Source organism: Chelonoidis abingdonii, chromosome 11 (genome assembly GCF_003597395.2).
Source record: "Chelonoidis abingdonii isolate Lonesome George chromosome 11, CheloAbing_2.0, whole genome shotgun sequence".
Lineage (NCBI taxonomy): Eukaryota > Metazoa > Chordata > Testudines > Testudinidae > Chelonoidis > Chelonoidis abingdonii.
This window is the reverse complement of record NC_133779.1, coordinates 137,166-158,706: the sequence shown is the minus strand read 5'-3', so window position 1 is coordinate 158,706 and position 21,541 is coordinate 137,166. Positions and strand designations below refer to the sequence as shown.

General features: G+C 43.3%; 1 protein-coding gene across 3 annotated transcripts in view; it reads left to right on the top strand.

Moving 5' to 3' along the window:
• The window catches only part of LOC116819218 (leucine-rich repeat and fibronectin type III domain-containing protein 1-like protein), a 207,251-nt gene that overhangs the window by 51,159 nt on the left and 134,551 nt on the right, over window positions 1–21,541 (top strand). Inside the window, exon 1 of one of the 3 annotated variants that reach the window (XM_032770768.2) lies at window positions 4,055–4,222. The exons of the other annotated variants lie outside the window; for them this stretch is intronic. The gene's annotated coding sequence lies outside the window, so the exon portion shown is untranslated. Of the gene's footprint in view, window positions 1–4,054; window positions 4,223–21,541 lie in introns of those variants that run through there. 3 annotated transcript variants of the gene reach the window in all.

Here is a 21,541-nt window from a genome sequence, read left to right as displayed (position 1 = left end):
GGAATTGGAGTTATTTTATTTCTCTATTTTTATGCTTGGTCCTTCAAGTTAATTGCACGTACCTTGTAATCTAAATAAAATATATTAGCAGCAGCAGTAGTATTTTAGTACACCCGCTGCATGCAGCCCACACATACGGGGCCTGTCCCCTAAAATGTACAGTTCTGGAGGGATTATTTCCAATCTGATAATTTTAGTTGTAATTTGTAATTTGATGCAGATATAATGCTGCACTTCTGTCTGTTACCAGGATGTTTTGTGTTTAGGAGATGGATCAGGTGAGTAGAAGGCTGTGTTTTTATTTATATTGCAGTATTAAAAAAGGCCTCAATCAAAAGGTGGTCAAAGCAGATGGACAGAAAACTATGCGCACTGACTGACAGTACAGATATTAACGCCAAACCCAACATGAATGCAACTCTGCATACTGCCAAGGAAAAAGCCCCCGTAAATAGGTGAGCCTGGTACCATGGCCTAAATACAAACAGATGGCTTTCATTGACCATAGACCTCAGGGTGCTGGATTAGCTACGGAAATGCACACACCCAGAGGTCTGTGCAACGTGGGAGCAAGTTGGAGTCAGGACAGCAGTCTCCAGTGCAACTGTCATCCGCTTGGTACTATATAGGGAAGAAAGCAGGAGCTAACGGTGTGTGCTAGCTAGTGTGTAAATCACAGCTGCCCCCAGTGGATGGAATCAGACCTGCTTCAGCATGTGGGGTTAAGGCTTGGTCTACAGTTAAAATGTAAGTTGACATAGCTAAATTGGTGAAGGGTGTGAAAAAACTACCCCTCTGACTGATGTTGTTATGCTACCCTAAACCCCAGTGTAGACTCAGCTATGTCAACAGAAGAATACTTTGATAAGTGTAGGTGCTGCTGTTTGGAGAGAGGTGTGTGTGTGTGGCCTCTATCTAAGGCAGATAGAGATAATATAGAAAGTACATCTGAACATCCATACCCCCACCATCCCATGCAGAACAACCTGAAATGTTAGCCATTATCTTCCTCATCCCTGTCACCTGCCTCATCTTCAGTGGCCATCATTCTGGCATCTCCCAAGGGCTACATCTCTCTCTCTCCCCTACAGCCTGGGATGCCACTTTTATAACATATTAGGCTGATGCTACCGTGTCTAATACATATTCAATAGGGGCTTCTCTCTTCCTTATTTGTATTTCCTCCCCTTCCTAATGTTGAGGTGTCCTTCTATAGGTTAGTATATTATTCATTATCATATATGTCAATTGGTTGCATGGCACTTTTGTGGTTGGATGTTCTTTCCAAAACTTCCCAGAAGCTGGTGTTAACTCATGTTTCTGTGGTTGGTTGGTGTCATTAGGGACAAAATCCCCCCCTTACACTCTACTTCCAGTTCCCCAAAACTTGGGGGTGACTATTGGGACTATTTATGCCAAAGTTCATAGGCGTCAAGTCTCATGCTAACTGCTGAAGCCAGTGTCTTGCAGGATACAGGCCTGTAGGTTCCATGGGTTACTGCTGAATATAAAAAAAGCAAATCAGTTAATATAGTAAAGGCAAGCTAGCCCTATGGGAGATAGGTGGTATTCCTACACTGACCGAAAACCCCTTCTGTTGGTATACACTGTCTCTTTACTACAGGATGGTGCCAGTATAGCTATGCAAATATAGTCACCATAGCATAACCTAAGTCACCCCCTTGTGGCTGCAACTCACAGAGAAGCCATAGGGAGATCACTTAATGGGCCAGGAAAGGTCACAAAGGCTAAATGGGGCCCCAGGAAGCCAGACGTGAATAAGAAGAGAAGCAGGAAAAAGGGAGAATTGCCACCTGGAGAGCCAGCTGTTATCAAAGTGACAGTGTAGCCAGGGAAGGAGGAGCAGCAAGCCTGCATGGCAAAGTGCTTTGATACTCTGCACCCAGCAGGGAGTGGGAGAGTCCGGTCAGTTGGATCAGTATGTGGGAAGCCAGGAAGTTGAAACTCAGGCTTCACATCCAGCAGAGTTTCCTATGCCTTGTTTGTTGTGAAGCCACAGAAGGGATGGAATTCAAACCACACTAGATGTTGGTCTGGCTTACCTGAGCTTTTACAAGAAAGTGAAATAAATAATACTTGGCACCATATTAATCCACTTCCATGAAAGGAACTGAACGACAGTGGGATGGGTCACTCGATAATTGCCCTGTTGTGTTCATTCCCTCTGAAGCAGCTAGCATCAGCCACTGTCCAGTAACAGGGTACTGGGCTAGGTGGACCATTGATCTGATCCAGTGTGACCATTCTTATTTTCTTATGAACTGGGAACATTTTTTCAGTCGGACTCAGCTGCCATTTAGGAGTGGCTGAAGAGATAAACCATTAGGCACTTAACTTTTATGGGCTCATGACAGTGCAGGTGAATAATCAAACTGTTGATCCATTCCTACAGTCTTCACAGACTCCTAAGATAGCTGGTCAACTTTATGCACTGCATCACCCCAGAAAGCTACTGTGGTCTGTGTGGGGTGTAGCTGAGCATTTATTGAAGCTGACAGTTACTTGGCACTCATGTGATCTTCCGAGCAAATCAACAGGCTGTGGATTTCTCACCTCTTTACTAACCTATGCTGGTAGCAGGTTCTATAGAACTAGGAAAGAAAACTGTAAGAAATATGTGTAATGCAATCTGTGAGCACAAAAGGAAAAATGCTCCAGGACTTCAGACCCCGTGCCCGTTCCTTCTGCAGCAAGGAAAACTGCATGAGGAATGTCAGTGTTGGATGGAAGAATAAAGTCAATGCAACCTAATACAGACAGACAGAACAAAATGAGGTGTCAGTAACACAAGCACTAAAGCAATTTAACTTCATAACAAGCGAATGGGACTGAAGAGAGCTCTTCCATTAGAGTACTTTTTCTGACAGTAGCAGCTCATTTAGAGCCCACTGCATCAGTGCCATTCATGCTGTTTCAGATTCTGTTTGCTGCATTGCGATCAGAAGCTCATGCTGTTTTCCCCTCCTTTTTGGTAATGAAGTGAGCATTACATGTCTTCACAGTAAAACAAATTTAAATTTTGCATACAAACAAAAGGCAGTACCAGCAATATCTGGAAATGGGTGGCCCCCCCTGCCCCCATTGGTTATCACAACAGTTGTTAACGAAAAACAAATTGCACGCTTTACAGCAACAGTGAAAGGAATTAAAGAAGGTACTAGGGAGTATTCTGTCCCCACCATTCATGCAGTGTGTATACGCACATATTCAGTAGTTCTCCAAGGAACAAAGTAATTGCATGAAATAATTTCTCTGTGTGGAGCAGGAACTGTCTTTTTATTACGTGTTTGTGCAGCGACCAGATTGGAAGCTTTAGGAATTACTGCAGTACAGCTAATATGTCATGATAATTTAATAATGTGAAACAAGTGTTTATATTATTAAGAGGCTATTGTCTGTTCATATTTTTCTGCTTCATAGGTCTCAAACCAAACACTTGTTGATCTTCTGTAATAACATCTCACATTTATATAAATACCTTTCAACTCACTGGTTCCCAAAGTGCTTTATTAGCTATATACAGCACCAGTAAATACCTCTGGGGAAGTAGGTGGCAACCAGTTAATACACAGTCCATACAATAGTGACAGGGGAGAGTAAATTCTGGACAAGACTTGGGCAAAACTCTCTGCTCTTCTTTAAAAAAAAACAAATGTGCCCCATAGGATCTTTTACGTTTGTAACGCACAAACAAGGCTATGGTTTTTAGATCTCCTACAAAAGATTTGTCCTCGTCTGACTGCTTGCAACATCATCACTTGTCAACTTTAAAAGAGTGAAGAGTAAAGTCAACACTGTTGGGGGATTTGAACCTGTGACTCCAGGGAGCCTGATGTTTGAGCCTTGAGCTATGCCTTTTTGAGACTCCTCCTCTATTGTATTCAAGGTTATGGTGGGGTCTAGCAGGCAACATATAGAGTTTTGAGTACAATACATCTGATACAACCTTACAGCTATAAATATTAGTAGAACACAAATGTTTTCATTCTACAGCTCACTTTGTAAGATATTTCTCATGTACTGCTTTCTTTCCCCAGACACCCATGGTACTCCATGTGCTCTGGTGGGCATGCAGTCTACAGGTGATCCATGGACCACAGTTTGAGAGTTCTTGATTTGTAGTTACATTGATGGGGTCATCAGGGAGATGCTGGCTCTGGCAAGGGTCTTTCCTCGTATTAGACCATGACTGTGAAATCAGGTAATGGAATTGGAGGAGAATGACATCAGATGCACCCAAGCCATCAATAATGGTGGGTTGAGTACTTCTAAGAAATTAAAACAGTCATATGAAGAAACTTGTGTTCACCATTTGTATCCTGCAAGACATAGTGTTTGCCTCTCATCTCCAGACTTCACATTGCCTGCCAGAGTTAACAGGACCAATACAGCACTTTAGTTTTGGTTATGCTGTATTTTCAGGTCTTAAGAAATGGATAGGCCTTCTGCATGGGGTGAATTTCATGCATGCATGAAGCAGAGGCTGTGAATGCATACACCATTATATATGCTTTCAGACACTAAATGATCCATATGTATCTTGCATATTTGCATCCATCTGCTATGTTCAAGTAATATTTTTCCAATTTAAAAAGAGCTGCTGCCATTCTGTATCCACTATTAACAGCTATGAGACAACGCCTTTCATTTAAAAAATCACTATTTGAAGCCAGACTTGGTGTAAACTGAGTTCCTGAGAGTAAAGTTGGTTACAGCAGTAGCTTAGGGGAAAGAATACTGAAGAGTCATCTACTTGGGTGTTTCTATCTTGATTGCTCAGTTGAGGAGGATAACAGCTGAAGAAGGCTTGGCTGAAAGAACATGCTGGGATCACTTCTATATTTTTCCCAACAGAAACCAGGTCTTTGAGGAATATAAGCTAAAATAACTGATAATTAAAGTGCTGTTCTTAGTTTGCATCCATTTTTTTTAGCTGTGTGTTTTATAAATTTGCAGCTGTTTGTTCCTCAAACCAGGTATCTGCTGTCCTCACCATAATTTAGACAGCTTCAAAATGTTTGTTTGTGAAGTACACTGGTGTATAATTTATTGTTCCCAAGGCCAGAAGGGACCGTTATGATGATTTAATCTGACCTTCTTGATAACACTGGTCATAGAACTTCCCCAACATAATGCCTAGAGCAGATCTTTTAGAAAAACATGCAATCTTGATTTAGAAATTGAGAGTGAAAGAGAATCCACCACACTCCATGGTAAAGAGGCTGACAAATAATACTTGGCATTTATACAGTGCTTTACATCTTCAAAGCACTTCACAAAAACACTTACTGATTTTTCTTCACAGCCTTCCTGTTAGGAGAGGTATCCACGTGTTGCTGTCCCCATGTAATGGTTGGGGAACTGAGATGTTGTGGCTTGCCCCTGGCCACAGTGTGCGTCAGTGGGTTAGAATTCATCAGTGCCTGACTTAATTCCATGCATGCTGCATTGGTCCATGGTGGCTCTCTTGACAGTGATTGTAGAGTTTTGTTTAATAACCGCGTTGGCTACTTTTTTTATGAAAATGATCCATGTTATATTATAACAATATATATTATAGTATGTTATAAAAATACAATTCTAACCAATTATTATTCAAATGCATCTATTTTAAATTCTCAGCAATCTGTCTCTAATTTGGTATGTGCTATTACTATGGATGTGCATGAATCAGAATAGCCTGACCTAGCTGCTGTTTAGAAAATGTAAGTGAATATCCATAACATATGCTGAGATGTCTGGGCAGCTGTGAAAGAGTGTTTTTTTCAGACAGACAAGAACTTTGTCACTGGACAAATAAAGATGTTTTACCTCTGCAAGTTGATCAATAATCCTTGTAAAACCTCATTAAAGACTTTCTACCCCAATTCCTTTGTGCCAGATGTATTCTCATTATTATAGTTAATATAAAAAGGGAAAGAGCAAACTCACACTAGTCTACTGAATAAAATACAGCAGCACCCTCATGTGCTCACATCTGTGTAAAGTGCAGATAGGCTCACATAATGCTGTTCAAGTGTACTGGAAAGATAATGAGCATATACCAGATGTAATTAAAACAGCCTCTAATTCATAAGATGAGCAGCTAATTCTTCTGTCTTCATAGGGGATTGTTTTAGCATTTCAGTGCCTTCATTATACAAACAATAAAATGTAAGCAGATATTTTAATTTTTTTTAAAGAACACAAGAATGGTCATACTGACTCAGACCAAGGGTCCATCCGGCCCAGCATCCTGTCTGCCAACAGTGGCCAATGCTAGGTGCCCCAGGGGGAGTGAATCTAATAGGCAATGATCAAGTGATCTCTCTCCTGCCATCTATCTCCACCCTCTGACAGCTCAACAGTAAGATTGTTCTTTATAGTACAGTAACATCCAAAATGTGCTTGGGTGTTCTACGGGCAGAGATACAGTCCCTGTTCCAAAGAGCTTACAGTTGAAAAGGGAAATGCAAAACTACAGATGTATTATGGAGGAAAAGGGATGTCTAAACTCTCCTTCCCTACACGTCGTCATGCTTATCTCTTCATCTGCAGTTTTCCAGTGATGATAATCACTACAGCTAGCAACAAGTACTTTTCATAATGGCTGTTTGATTTCTGAACTCCTGAACAGGCAGCCTCCATTTCCTTTTCTATTCTTACACCAGCACGCAGCTCTGTTAATGGATCATCATCCTAATGTGCACACTGAGCTTCTCTTTAGCAAAGAAACCTTTTTTACAAGTGGTGCAGTGACACTGATGTGCACACAGAGGTTTTAGGTAAGGAGTGCGCGATTCATTTTCACTTCTTATCCAAGATTGGATTTTGACTCAAATCTCCAGAGGTGGCAGGGAGAGCATGCTAATCCATGGCACCTCAGAGGTGTCCTGCTCCCATCTTCTGTCCTTTCTGGGCTCTGCATTCACTAAAATACTTACACACATGCCTAATTAATACCTGGGTAGTTCTATTAACTTCAGTGGAAATACTGACTGCTTAAAATTAGGCACAAGTTTAAATACCTGATATCACTGGGGTGTCTTCTTTATTTGTGACAGACCTATGACTGAATTCCTACAGCCTGTATTATGCTGCTTGTGCACGGTGCCTTGAATAGGTAAAAATGGACCCACAGCCCCAGCGTGATAGTTTAGTCTGCAATAGGACAACACTAATGAAGCGAAGTATTTATTAAGCACAATCTCTCTGCAGTTAAAAAAACACACACACACACGTTTGGACAATTCTGGGATTATCAAATTCTACACAACTTGATTTTTGAGAATGGAAATAGGTGCAGTGCAATGAAAACAAACATATGAAGAGCCGCATTCTGTTCTTGTACTTGGTACAGCAATAGGGTGTTTGGTAATCTGTTGAATGTGATTCTGTCAAAGGAATCACATGAAGAAACTTGGGCTTCATTTTCAAGGTGGCCCAGGTGAGAAATTAACCCATTTTATCTCAGTAAGGGACAGGAGCATATTAAACACCATTCCAGGTTGCCACCAACAGTCAAAGGATGAAATTTGCCCCTCTACAGAAGGAGACCAAAAAGTCTTAAGGCCGCCTTAAGCAATTTAGATTGCATAATAGTCCTTATGCAGCTCCTCTACACTTAAAAGTATGCAAAAGAAGATCGTGCTAGCTCTCTGCCAGTTCTCTTATCATTGGACTCATTTGATGGTCCTAAATATTTAAGGATTTAAGTATTTGCTGTTTGTATCCTTTTAAAGATACCTGAAATAATAAAGGCAACCACTACCAATCTCAGACCATCAGTAAGAACATGTACTGTTTGTTGTCAGGGGACAGATGGAGGAGCCAGGAATTCCTCCTGTCATGGAGTAGGAGGCAGTCAACGCACAATCAACTTATGGAACTCATTGCCAGGGGATGTTGTGAAGGTATAAGTATAACTGGTTTCAAAAAAGAATTAGGTGGAAGATAGGTTTGTGACAGATTGGCCCCCCCCATTCTGGGATGGCATCTGGTGTACTGGGATTTCACTGAGCTTGCCAGCTCCACTAGCCTGGACTCCCTCTCCCTGTTTTGCTGAATTAGGCTCTCTGGCTTCTGACGGAGAGCACACACAGGTAGGGACGCACTGGCTGTAGAATCAGAGAGCTGTTAGCAGACTCTGTGCGTGAAAAGACTCAGCTAGGAAATCGCCCAGCACTCAAGTGCAGCTACCCTCTGGAAAGTACACCCAAAACAACAAAACACATACTAAGCTAAAGATTTTAAAAGGGCTGGTTTCAATAAATAATTTCTCACCCTAAATCTTGTTTTAGGCAAGTTGCAGAGTTTCTGTAGCTTAGAGTTCCAGGTGTTTCTCCTTACAGAGTAGAGTCTTGTCTTAGTCTGGACTCAGCCCTTGTCTTTCCCTCAGATCAGTTCCTTTGTCTCTTCAGGTACTTTCAACAGTCTTTCTTCTTGGGCAGGAAGGTAACGGAGAACAGTCCATAAGCCCTGACTGCTAGAATCTAGGATGGTCAACAAGGGATGAATCACTCTGTAGTAATTAGGATCCTGTCACTAGCCATTGTTGGATAGGACAGGATACTGGCATAAATGGACCATGGGTCTGCCCCAGCATAGCTGTTCTTATTGGAACAATATTTTGAAGCCTTTTTACAGTGAGTTGAAAGCTCTTCTGTTTCCAGCAGAATAAATTTTATTCCCTTGCTATGCAAAAAGGTTTCTCTAAGGTAAGGTAGCCTATAATAAGCAGAGATTTCCTAAGCACCTGGGGACTAATAGACTTAGACATCTGTCCAATTTATTTAGATACAATTTTTGCAGGACTGATCTAGAAGATTTTACCTTCCATGCTGCAAAAAAGAATTCTGGTCACAAATTCCCAACAAATAAACCTGCAGGCTGCAACATAATGAAATCCTACAAATTTTAATACTATCTGTAACTTTCCCCCAGAATCTCACTGTCCCACATAAATAGATACAAAGAAGAAAAAGGATCTCTTACCTTTTCATCTTGCAGACATCTCAGGAAATATTATGCAGCACCACTAATTGCTGCAGAAAAGAAGAAAAAATTGCCCTAAATGTATTCCAGCTTTGTTCCAGAGTAATATTTTAACCCATATACATCTTCCGCAAGACTTTGACCTTGACCTTTGAGAATTTTCACTTTGAAACTAGAACACAAAGTCAGCTTCTTACTGATCAAGGTGTTGGCAGTGAATTAACTTTAAATAAATGCTTTTGCAGAGCTTTGAGCAGATAAAGTGTGAGATTCACCCTTGAGCTGACATTCTGCATAGGGATGAATTTCACCAGCTGTTTAATATCATTACTCCATGCAGCCATTGTGAGCCAACAGTTGCTTTGGCTACTGTTAACGTCATCAAAGGGTATGTCTTCATTGCAAACAAAGGGTGTGTTCTGGATTGAGGTTAGCTAATTTGAGTTAAAATAGAAGTGAAGAGATGCAACTTTGCTTTTAACGGGAACTGCTAACCCAAGTTAAAAAAAAAAAACAAAAAACGTTTGCCATGTCTTCACTGCTATTTTAACTTGAGTTAAGAACACACCTTTTTTTGGTAGTTACATGTCCTGTGTGTATCACTGTAGGAGTTGAAAATATATATAATAGGCCAGATTAGTCTCTTGTGTAACACTAGTGACTTAAATTAAGTTTAAACAGGAATAATGTGGCCCAGAGCGCAAAGAACAAGCAAGTCCTATTCCTGCACCCTGAAGTAGAAGAGGGAAAGATCAACAGATTAATATAGCAGCATTGTAGGAGTACTGCAGAAGAAATGCAGCAGCACTTGGGACTGTTCCACATTATTTCCTTGCTAGAGTGTGACAGTCTTTGATTTCTGACTTATATTTAAATAATTGTGTTACTTAAAGCAGATGTGGAAGCAAAACACTGTCTATGTTCTGCAGTCCCTTGCTTGGATCTGTTTGTGCTTCCTCCCTCCACTGCCATTTTTTAGCCATTAGAGAGCCTTTGATAAAAAGACACTCTAGAAGGGCAAAGGAGTACTTCTGTAAATTTAAGAGGGCATTGTGGCAGGAAGAATCTCTTTGCACTATGTAATTTTTCCATGACATAATCCCACTATTAAATTTAGATTTGGGATTTTTTTTGCTTTAACTCTCATGGCCTCATTTATTACCAGAAACATTTGGCTTTCTTACTGTCAGTTGAAGAGGTTTTTTGGTTTTTATCCTCTCAGTAGGGTTAGGGATTCTGGTTTGGGCATCTATAGAACTACAGAGATATTTTGTGAATCTTTACCCAGAAACTGCAGCAAAACTTTTTTGTCACACTAGCTGTCAAACTTTGAGCTCACAGAATCTCAGCCAGAACATTACAGTAATTTCCTGTAAGAGTGAAGTAATTACATGTCTCATACATACATCAGCTTTTGCAGTGACTCTGTGTGCTCTTCTGTTAGTGCTTTTTAGGGAAAAGGAATCTCACCATCCTTGCAATAAGGTAATTTATTATCCATATCAGCCACAAGATACACTCCATTCAGCATCTATGGAGGAGAACCTTGTAGTGTGCACTGATCTGAGGTTTGTAATTAGTTGTTCATTTTGAACACTTCCAACTTTTCCTTACAGAGGCAGAATGGAATTTATTCAGTGTATCATTTGACAGAAAAACACATTTTCTTAACATGACAAAAGCCCACTTTTTTTCTTCTTCATTCTGTTTCCGCCACAGTTTTACTTCCACTGCCAGTGAGCCAGCCATGGTGAGGACCAAACCACGTGCCGTAAAGCATCATTCTATTCCTGGGTAACAGACAGTCTCAACTCTTGGTGGTGGAACATGGGCTCTTTCAGCATTTTAACTCGATAGCTACTAAACATTTGGGTCTATGCATTTCAGCTGCAGCAGGGTTAAGCGTTAAGTGCTGCAGAAAATAGATTTTTGTACTTAACTTTTCTTTTCACTCCTGTACACTCAGCCCTGGGGAGGAAGGAAGATCGTTCAGTATGTCAATATCAATTTGTAGGGATTCTCCATTAAGAATTATTCAAAATATTGTACTAGTAAGTTGGACGATAGCTCATTAAGGTGGCAACATTATTTGGCAGTCAAAACAAAGGAGGATGGTAAGGAACTGTGGAAGGATTTATAGCAAAATTAAATCCAAAAGTATTTGAAATAAGACAATGGGAACAGAAAAATGGGTTTGATTCTACTCCTCTGAGAGTGTAGTCTAAGTAAAGAGTGCAAGTTCCATTCCCACAAACTCTGTTGTAAGAAAGGAAGATAGAAGTATCTTCTGTCTATGGGATAGAGACTAAGGGCTAGGCTACACTGGCAGTGCTTTAATGCGGCTTGTGTGTCACTGCAGGGCGCTGAGAGAGAGCTCTCTCCCAGCTCTCTAAAAAAAAACCCCACCTCCACGAGGGTCGTAGCTACCAGGGTTTTTTCGCACCCCTGAGCGAGAAGGCACTGCCAATTGCCAGTGTAGACAAGCCCTAATATAAAGATCATGGCTGTTTTGAAATACCAGTGGCTGTTTTGTGTGTTTTTTTTTTTTTGTTTTTTTTTTTAAAAAGCCCACCCCCACCCACCCCCCAAAAAACCAAACCAAACCAAACCAAAAAAAAGTCATCCTGGTTCCACCTTAGACTAACAGATTTATTTGGGCATAAGTTTTTGGGCTAGAACCCACTTCATCAGATGTGGGAAGTAAAAGATACAGAAGCAGGTATAAATACATGAAAGGAAGCTTTACCAAGTGTTAGGTCAGTCTAATGGGATAAAAGAATTAAGAGCAGGATACCAAGGGAGGAAAAATAACTTTTGAAGTGGTAAGAGAGTGGCCCGTTACAGACAGTTGGCAAGATGTGAGTAACAGGCCTGGTCTATACTACGCGTTTAAATCGATCTAAAGAGCGTTAAATCGATTTAACGCTGTACCCGTCCACACTACAACGCCCTTCATATCGATATAAAGGGCTCTTTAAATCGATTTCTGTACTCCACCCCGACGAGAGGAAGTAGCGCTAAATTCAATATAACATTCGGATATGGTTAGTTGGACGAATCATCGACGTTATTGGCCTCCGGGCGGTATCCCACAGTGCAGAAACACTGACCGGTCTGGACAGCAATCTGAACTCGGATGCGCGGCAGGTAAGAGGAAACGCCCCACGAACTTTTGAATACATTTCCTGTTTGCCCAGCGTGGAGCTCTGATCGCACGGGTGGCGATTGCAGTTCTCCATCCAACCAAAGAGCTCGCAGCATGGGACCGTATTGGGGAGATTACGATCTGATCGCTGTATGGGGAGCAAATCTGTCTATTAGAGGCTCCGTTACAGAACACGCAAATGCCAAAGCGTTTGAAAAAAAATTCCAGGATACACAGCGCTGCGTGACAAGCGTACGGGAAGCCAGAGACTAAATGGACGCATGCATGGACTGGAGGGGGTACGAGGACTCCAGCTATCCCACATCACAAGCAGCTCTGAAAATATTGCATTCTTGGCTGAGCGCCCAATGTCTGTAGGTTAAACCAAGTGTCTGCGTGGTTCAGGGAATAGCTCCTCAGTCCCCCCCAACACACGTGAAAAGAAAAGGAGAAAAACTCATTTCTGACTTCTTTCATGTCACCCTAGTGTGTACTGAATGCTGTGGTAGACGCAGATGCTGCAGCAGTGAAGAGAGTATTTCTGCTCCTCTCCCCCCCCGTGGTAGACGTACAATAGAACTGATATCCTTGTCACCATCAAGCCCTGTGAGTGCTCCTGGCTGCCCAGTGAGCTGGCCGCGGGGCGCCTGGGTAGAAATGGGAAGTGACTCCCAGTTACTCCCCCAGTAGATTGGTACAGAACGGCTGTAACTGCTTGCATCATAGCAACTGGGGGCTAGCTTCTCGCCCCCTCCTTCTCTGGTAAAGGAAAGATTCGTATGGCCTGGACTGTCATAGCCCCGGGGGCCTGCCTCCCCTCATTTATCTCACTAACAAGTCTCTGTTTCTTATCCCTGCATTCTTTATAACTCATGACACAAATGGGGGGGGGGGAACACTGCCACGGTAGCCAGGAAGTTGGGGAGGACGGGAAGCAACAGTGGGTTGTTGCAGGCACCCCACTGTAAAGTACTGACACGGAGCAGCTTGCTCTGAAATACCTGTCCTATAATACACTTGCCCCTTATTCTTAGGCAGGACTGACTCTATTTTTAGAAACCATAAGAGAGGGATTGACTCAGGTCCCAGTGATCATCCAATTTTGCTTTTGCGTTGCGCCCCCGGCGATTTCAGCCAGGGAGCAGCTCATGACTAGCAGCGGACAGTACAAGGGGGGAAGATAACGTCATGCTTCATTGCCAGTTTTTTCCGCGAGTAATGGTACAAGAACGACCGGTAACCATCTCTGCTATCGCAAAGCAGTGAATGCTGCTGCTGTAGCGCTGGAAGTTATCGCCTCTCCTCCGCGCTCCAGTACACATACGGTGCCGGAAAAAAAGCTGGAACGGGCTCCATGGCTTGCGTGCTATGGCATCTGCCAGGAGATCCAGGGAAAACAGTGCGGAAAGGATTGTCAGCTGATGTTTTCCAGAGGAAGAATGACTGATGACATTTACCCAGAACCACCCGCAACAATAATGATTCGAAAAAAAAAAAACAACCCAGAATTCCAAGGGGCGGGGGAGACTGCGGGAACTATGGGATAGCTACGGAAGAGCTACCCACAATGCAACACATCAGAAATCGACGTTAGCCTCGCACCATGGACGCACAACGCCGAATTACTGTGCCTAGTGTGGCCGCATGAAATCGAATTTATAATATCAGTTTTATAAAACCGATTTTAGCTAATTCGATATTATCCCGTAGTGTAGACGTGGCCACAGTAGAGAGAAATTAGTATTGAGGATATTAAGTTTTCGTAAGGACCCAACCACTCCCGCTCTTTTTCAAGCCTAACCTCATGCCATTATGTGCCAGCAATGCCCTTCTGCCATGTACATTGGCCAAACCGGACTGTCTGTACACAGAATAAATGGATACAAATCTAACATTAGGAATAACATTCAAAAACCAGTAGGAGAACGCTTCAATCTCTCTGGTCACTCAACAGACCTAAAAGTGGCAATTCTTCAACAAAAAAATCTTCAAAAACAGACTCCAATGTGAAGCTGCAGAACGAATTAATTTGCAAACTAGATACCATCAGATGAGGCCTGATTTCCCCAATTGTTTTATCTGGTTAGACTGACCTAACACTTGGTGAAGCAACCCTCATCCTTTCATGTATTTATACCTGCTCCTGTATCTTTTACTTCATACATCTAATGAAGTGGGTTCTAGCCCATGAAAGCTTATGCCCAGATAAATTTGTTAGTCTCTAAGGTGCCACAAGGACTCTTCATTTTTCTGTTTGCTGATACAGACTAACACGACTACCACTGAAACCGAAGGCTGTTATTTCACTTTAAAGATCAGTGATCTAATTATATACTATGTGTGTCTGTCAGTTGTAATTTTGAATGCCCATAATGTTACACCCCCAGCTCAGGTCTATGGTAGAAACACTGGACCTGATTCTCCTCTCATCATTTTATGCAGCTGTAACTCCATTTTTGTCAGTTGAGCTAGTTATTTCTGATTTACACTGGTGTAAGAGGAGAGAATGAGACCCAATGAATCAGTCTCAAATACAGATTTGTAGTGTCACTGTGAAAGAGCCAATGGTATATCGAGAAAAGTTACTTTCTTTTGGTAGTTCCTCAGGTTGTTGCTATAATTAATGATTATTCAGTAGCAACTCCTAGGAACAGATTTTGCTGTTCATGTTATTTATTTATTCAATTTATAGTACCATAACTTTGCAGGGCTCTTTACAGAGCGAGAATCACAGCCCTATGAGAGCAGAACCAATGCAAGACAAACAGAATGAAGATTACAGGTGGGAGGGGCCAGCAAAGGGAGGGATGAGTGTTAACCCCCATTATCTTTACTACTTTTATCTTGTATTACAAATGGATCTTACACGCTCTAATGTCTTTTGAGCTGAGAATGAAGTGGGACGAGATGACAGGAGCAGATAGCACAGGATTGGAGGTCAGCAATAGAAAGCCAGGTGCAACTAGTGGATTTTGAAGAAGCATTTGAAGGCAGGATTTTGTCTAGCCTATGAGTTTTTTAGGGTAGGTCTGCACTGCCAAAAAATAAACAAAATAAAGACTCATGCTCCCACTTTGGGGCTAAAATTAGCAGGTTTGTGCTCAAGCTCTGAAACCTGGAGAGGGGGTTGGTCTTGGAATCTGAGCAGTAACATTTACTCTGTTGTTTTTAACCCTGTAGCATGAGCCCCACAAGCTCAAGTCTGTAGGCCAGCAATGAGACTCACTGTCACAGGCTGGTTTGTGGTAGTGTTTTTTTTGCAATGTAGATGTGCCCATAGAGAGTAGGAGGACACCCCAAGTTGTCCCACCAGAGTGCACAGAGGGTGAAATTTGGCCCAGTCAGGGGAATTAGCACAGGGTCTGGGCACCACTTAAGTCCCATTTACCAATAGGGACTTAAGTGAGACTCACTTGTTATCTTGATCTTGTGCTAGCTCCTATGCCAGGGTTAGAATTTATCCAGAAGCAGGTTATGGGGTTTTTTTTTCCTCCAGAAAAAAACATTGGGGTTTAATTTGTAAGAGTCACCAAGGGCTCCACTAGTCAGGGATTAAAAGCATTTTCTTGAGGCTGCCCTGATGGGTTCCCCCCCCTTCTTCCTTGTTTGTTGGTTTTAAAACAAACTAAGCAGGTTAGAAAGTGCTGCACACCACACATCTTTAGTATGTTTAATGAGCTGGCTCTCATCAAACCACGATGCTTAGGTGATTTATCCTGGGCTCTGGGGGCCTGAATTTACTGAATGAACATGACTTTGAACTGCAGCTTTTTTGGCAATTAACAAAAGGTGTTAGCAAATGGAATCTAGGTGGGATTCAGTAGCATGCCTGTAAACCATTGCAATGCTGGAACAAGGTGACAGAGCTGATTAACACACTGGCCTCGCTACTATGAAGGCACAGATTTAAGTCTCATGAAGTGATAAATTACATGTTGTGGAATTTGCTTAGGGATTTTTTGTTGGTAGGTTTTTTCTCTTTTCCTTTTTTGTAGAGAAACAGTAATTTGAAGGGCAAGGGGTAAATTATCCAGCTAAAGTTTCTAGTGGATTTGTTATCATTAAAGTAGTTTTCTTCTTAACTGGCTGGTGATCTTTGGTCTGCACTGCACCAAGAATCTTTAGCATTGGCAGGTATTAAAGCACATAGGCAAGAAGAGTTTGTAAAGTGCCTGTCTGAAGCATCCAGCATTTTAGTGAGTTAATGAATTAAAGTTTCGGCCATCAGTATTGTGAGAGAGGTCAGTATTGTGCCCAGTTTTCAGATGGTGAAATTCAGAGGGGTGTGAAATGACTTGCTCAGTCATATTCAAAGTCTGCAGCAGAGCCAGGAACACAACCCAGATGTCCTCAATCCCAATCCAGCCCTTCAACCATAAAAATAGCCTTCCTCATGAATTCCTTCTTGTGTCTTGTGATTAAAAACATATTGGCTCTTAAACAGAAAGTGGAAATTTAAATTGTTACGTTTTAACTCCATTGTATTATTGCTCTAATTCCAAATAGATAGGAAAGAGGTTTAGTATTGGCACAAGGTGAAGTCTACGTTATAGAAACCATGTAACACTGGAAAATAGACTGACAAAACTATTGCTGCAAGTCTACAGAAATCAGCATGCTGTGACTTTAAATTCCATGGAAACTGTAGGCTAGGACAGAAGGGGAGGCGGGCAGTCAGTAGTAGTGGAGATTGAACACCCTGAGAATTTCAAGGATCTAATTGATTGATTAGAAATTAGGAAGAGATGTGTGTCACATGCAGAATTTTAGGTATGTGACCTTTTTCTTTGAAAACCCAATGTCCTTGTGGCTGGTAGGATCCTTTAGTGATACTCTGGGATCTGTACTTTATAAAAATGAGAGAACTTTTCCCATGTGTTGTATCTTTTGCTGGTTACACAACTACCATCACATGAAGGAACCATGCCGGCTCACTAGGGTCCAAATAACTGTGTTTACTGAATACACATAATGTGTGCAACCCTTTTGCCAGTCAGAGTTCGCAGCAACAAGGGCCGCATTCAGTATCTAGGTGTTTCTTTTAAAAAACAGAACACAAAAACTCTCTCAAGCCCCTACCCAATGACATGGGAAAATTACACACCACCCCCTGGGTGCCTCTAAGAGGCAATACTTCCCCTCTTGCTAGCACAGACTCTAAATATAGCAAAAAAAAAAAAAAAAAAAAGGGAAGTAACTCTGCATTAATTTGGGGGAACACTGCAAACAGGGTTTATAAGCATAAACCATGAGCAAAAGACCCACCCCCAAGTAAGTTGGGCAGTATTCTTTATGTCTCTGATTCCAGCAACCCAAAAGTCCCTTCAATGTGCCTGTCCCTTCTCTGCACCCCACTCACAGTTGCTGTCCTTGGTCATTGCAGACCCAGAGTTCACATCTCTCCTGTGGGGTGGGGAGGAGGCAGCTTACTCAACTGCTCAGGCACTTGATCACCACCCCCTCTACCAACTGCCCTGCTGGCAACTCACTGCGCCTCTCTGCCAGCTGTCCTTCTGGCTGTGCCTCTCCACCAGCCCACCTGCTGGCTGATTGCCCAGATGTCTTCAGGGCCCACCACTTAACACAGCTCTCAGTGATTTCAGCTGTTAAGGAGGGAGCCTCACGGCTAGTGCACCCTGGGCAGTCTTTTGTATTAGAGACACTGTCCCAAACCAGGTCTAATGCTTAGACCAGGGATCAGCAACCTTTGGGCACGCAGCTTGCCAGGGTAAGCACCCTGGTGGGCCAGGCCAGTTTGTTTACCTGCGTCGTTGGCAGGTTTGGCCGATCGTGGCGGCCACTGGCCACGGTTCACTGCTCCAGGGCCCCCCCGTCCCTGAGCTATCCCCCTGCCCCCACACAGCCCCTAGCTACCCCCTACCTATATGCAGCCCCTAGCCTCCCCATTTGCTCCCTGTGCTGCCCCAACCACCCCCTCCCTGAGGTACCTCTCTGCCTGCACACAGCCCCTAGCTACCCCCCTCCCTGCACCCTGAGCTACCCCTCTGCCTGCACACAGCCCCCAGCTACCCCCTCTCTGCCTCCTGAGCTATCCCCTGCCCACACACAGCCCTTAGCCACCCACTCCCTGAGCTACCCCTGTGCCCGCACATGGCCCCTAGCTTCCCCTCTCCCTGCACCCTGAGCTATCTCCCTGCCCACACACAGCCCCAGCTACCCCCTCCCTGAGCTACCTCTCTGCTGCCACACTACTCCTAGCTAGCCCCCTCCCTGCACCCTGAGCTGTTTTCAAACTTTTTGAGCTGAGCCCTCCACCTTTGAGTTATAATTTTTGGTTGCGCACCCCTCCCCCCAAATCTAGACAGTCTGGGTGGCTGAGGTTAGTCTGGGGGGAGGTGGCGCTCTGTCTCTGGACCCTGCCATGTAGAGGTGGCTTGAGCCTGCTGGCCCCTGCCCCACCCCAATAGAAGTCAAACTACAGCTATGCCTGAGCCCCCCCTACCCTGACCCAGAGCACCGAGTCCCCCACTCCCCTGCTGGGCCCTGAAGTTTTTATAGCATGTTGTGGGGGGGCTCAGAAAGAAAAAGTTTGAGAACCCCTGCCCTAAAAGACTCAAACAATTTAAGAGATGCTGCACTATTCCTACTGAGTACGCTTTACTTTTTTGTCTTTTTCTAGTAGTTTCTCACTTCCCCCTTCTCCCAAACTGGGTCTCATCTCTACCCGCGATGTCAAGCTTAAAATGTTATCACAGTTCTTCCATTCCTAACTTGCCATTTCTCAGCCCACCCATTACAGTTTAACTTCCTGCCTAGGGAAGCCAATGAACTGTCACTCAGACTTCAGAAGGGACTGAGCCTTGGAAACTGTTCTCAGATTTCACATGATTCTGTTTTTCTGGGAAATTTCAAACACCGTTTTACAGTGATCTGAAGTTCCCTGAAGAGCGTTCCTGTAAATCATTTATTACAATGGCATCATATCATCATCTAGTGAGACTGTTCATTTCCTGTGGATGACAAAATATACTACAATTTAAAGACATACTGCAGAGGGAGTATAATATTGCCCAGCAGCCTTCTGTACCTACAGCCTAAGATTATGCTATCCTCATCTCAGAACGTTCTTGCTTCTGTGGGCTTGTATGTCAGCTGTAGTGTTCTTAAAGGAGGGATGATCAGGTTAATTAAATAACTGTTTTAAAACAGAGAACTCCATTATAGGGAAAAGGAACTGGAGGAATTAAAATGTTAGATAAGTAATAGGAGTCATAGCCTGCCCTCATGTGGGCATGTACAGCACCTTCTGACAAAGGAGTTCTAGAAGACAGGTTTTTCCAGGGAAACTGTGATAGCAAGGGAGGGATAGCTCAGTGGTTTGAGCATTAGCCTGCTTAAACCCAGGATTGTGAGCTCAATCCTTGAGGGGGCCACTTAGGAATCTGGGGCAAAATCAGTACTTGGTCCTGCTAGTGAAGGCAGTTGGCTGGACTCAGTGATCTTTCAGGGTCCTTTCCAGTTCTATGAGATAGGTATATCCCCATATAGTGTTTATTATTCTGTATGCCCATAGGGTTGTTAGCCAGAACTGCTCTTAATTTGCTTCTTTCTCCCCTTCCATGTAATTAATGTATTCCATTGCTTGATTCAGAGGCTGCTGTAGAAATGCCAAGTAGCCTTGTTAAGGATCCTGCCTAGCTAGTGAAGAGGTGCCACCGTTCTACCTCAGTGCTCTCGGAGATACAGGCAGGTGAGCGCCAAGGAAAATAATGGGTGTTGGGATGAGTGCCTGACACTGAGAGACACTGCTGAACTTTCAGAGCAGGTCCTTACATTATAACAAACATACTCTTCATCTTTGGACATTTACGAATCACTCCTGTTGTTCAGATAATTAAATCCTGCTTGCATGTCTGGCAGAGACTCCTTGGTGGGTAAGGGGAGCAGCAAACTCTAATCTGAAGAGCCTGCTGTCCTAGCAAATGTTTAATTGGCAGCAGCCCTTCATGACATCTCAGAGTCCTTGGGTGAGCTGCAATGACTTAGCCAGTAGGGGGAAAAAGGAAATTGTACAGTCAGGTTCAAGTTCAATGGAGCCTGCAAGGACTTGCTGGGGTAGAAAAATCATGAGGTTATGGGAGGTAGAAGTCAGGAGATGAAGAAAGGAGATCATTTTTGTCACTAGGAAACATTTTCAGTGGTCTGTATGCCAAAGACTTTTTTGTTGTTGTTGTTGACAATGAATAACTGTATCACAGAAGTCATGGGGTGAATTTGGAGATTTGGCCAGATGAGTAGGAGGCGGGCGCATGGGGGCTTTTCACATGTAGGATGGCACAGAAGGAGGTTGTTTAAGGTGGCGGGTAACTCAGTGGTTTGAGAATTGGCCTGCTAAACCCAGGGTTGTGAGCTTAATCCTTGAGGGGGCCATTTAGGGATCTGGGGCAAAAATCTGTCTGGGGATTGGTCCTGCTTTGAGCAGGGAGTTGGACTAGATGACCTCCTGAGGTCCCTTCCAACCCTGATAATCTATGATTCTAGAGTAACCACATCAACTGCATGCTTCTGTTAAAATAGTCAATAGTGAGACAATTCATGTTGGTATTGAAACTGATACTTCAAAATGACAAACTGAACACCCCATGATGTGAAAGATGTGACATGTCCCAACTCAGAACTATTGTCCCATGCTGCTTGCAGACTTGGGCTCATCCTATTTTTTTCCCAAAACCAGAAGGTCTAGAAACATTCCTTTCAAATGTAATCTTGGACTGATGAATAATTCTGTGACAGGTGAGGTACATGGCACCCTGACTGCAGATCTGAAGTGTCATGTAAATGGGATAGAAAAAGAGATTTCCATCTTAAGCTTTTAATGAGTTAACAGCAACAGAATGTTCAGTGGCCATTTGTGACTGGATGTATCAATCCCACACTGGCCCAGCAAGGGTTGAACACTCACTGTGGGCGAGGGTGGCTCCAGAGACTTGGTCTGCTAGGCCTGGTTGCCCTGTGGGCGAGGGCAGCGCCAGAGACTCTGGCCACTAGGCCTCACTGCCCAGAAGGTGAGGGGCCGCAGTCTCCGAAATGGAGCGAGTTCCTCCCCCCTTTATCCTCTGCAGCCTGATACCCTGCGACACCATCCCCTGAGACTGGGATGTATTTGGGGATCTGTGACATACCCAGGGTACAATCTAGACTAGTGAGTAACTGTGGCACCCCTGCCCTCTAACCTGGGATGCACTTTTGTCATAGCTTTCCTACTCAGATCTGAACCTTAGAGTTCAGAAAATTAGATGCTAGCATGAAACCTCCAAGCTTAATTACCAGCTTAGATCTGATAGTGCTGCCACCAGCCAGGAATTTCAGTGCCTGGCTCACTCTGGTCTCCCCAAAACCTTCCCTGGGGGACCCCAAGACTCAGATGCCCTGAGTCTCTCA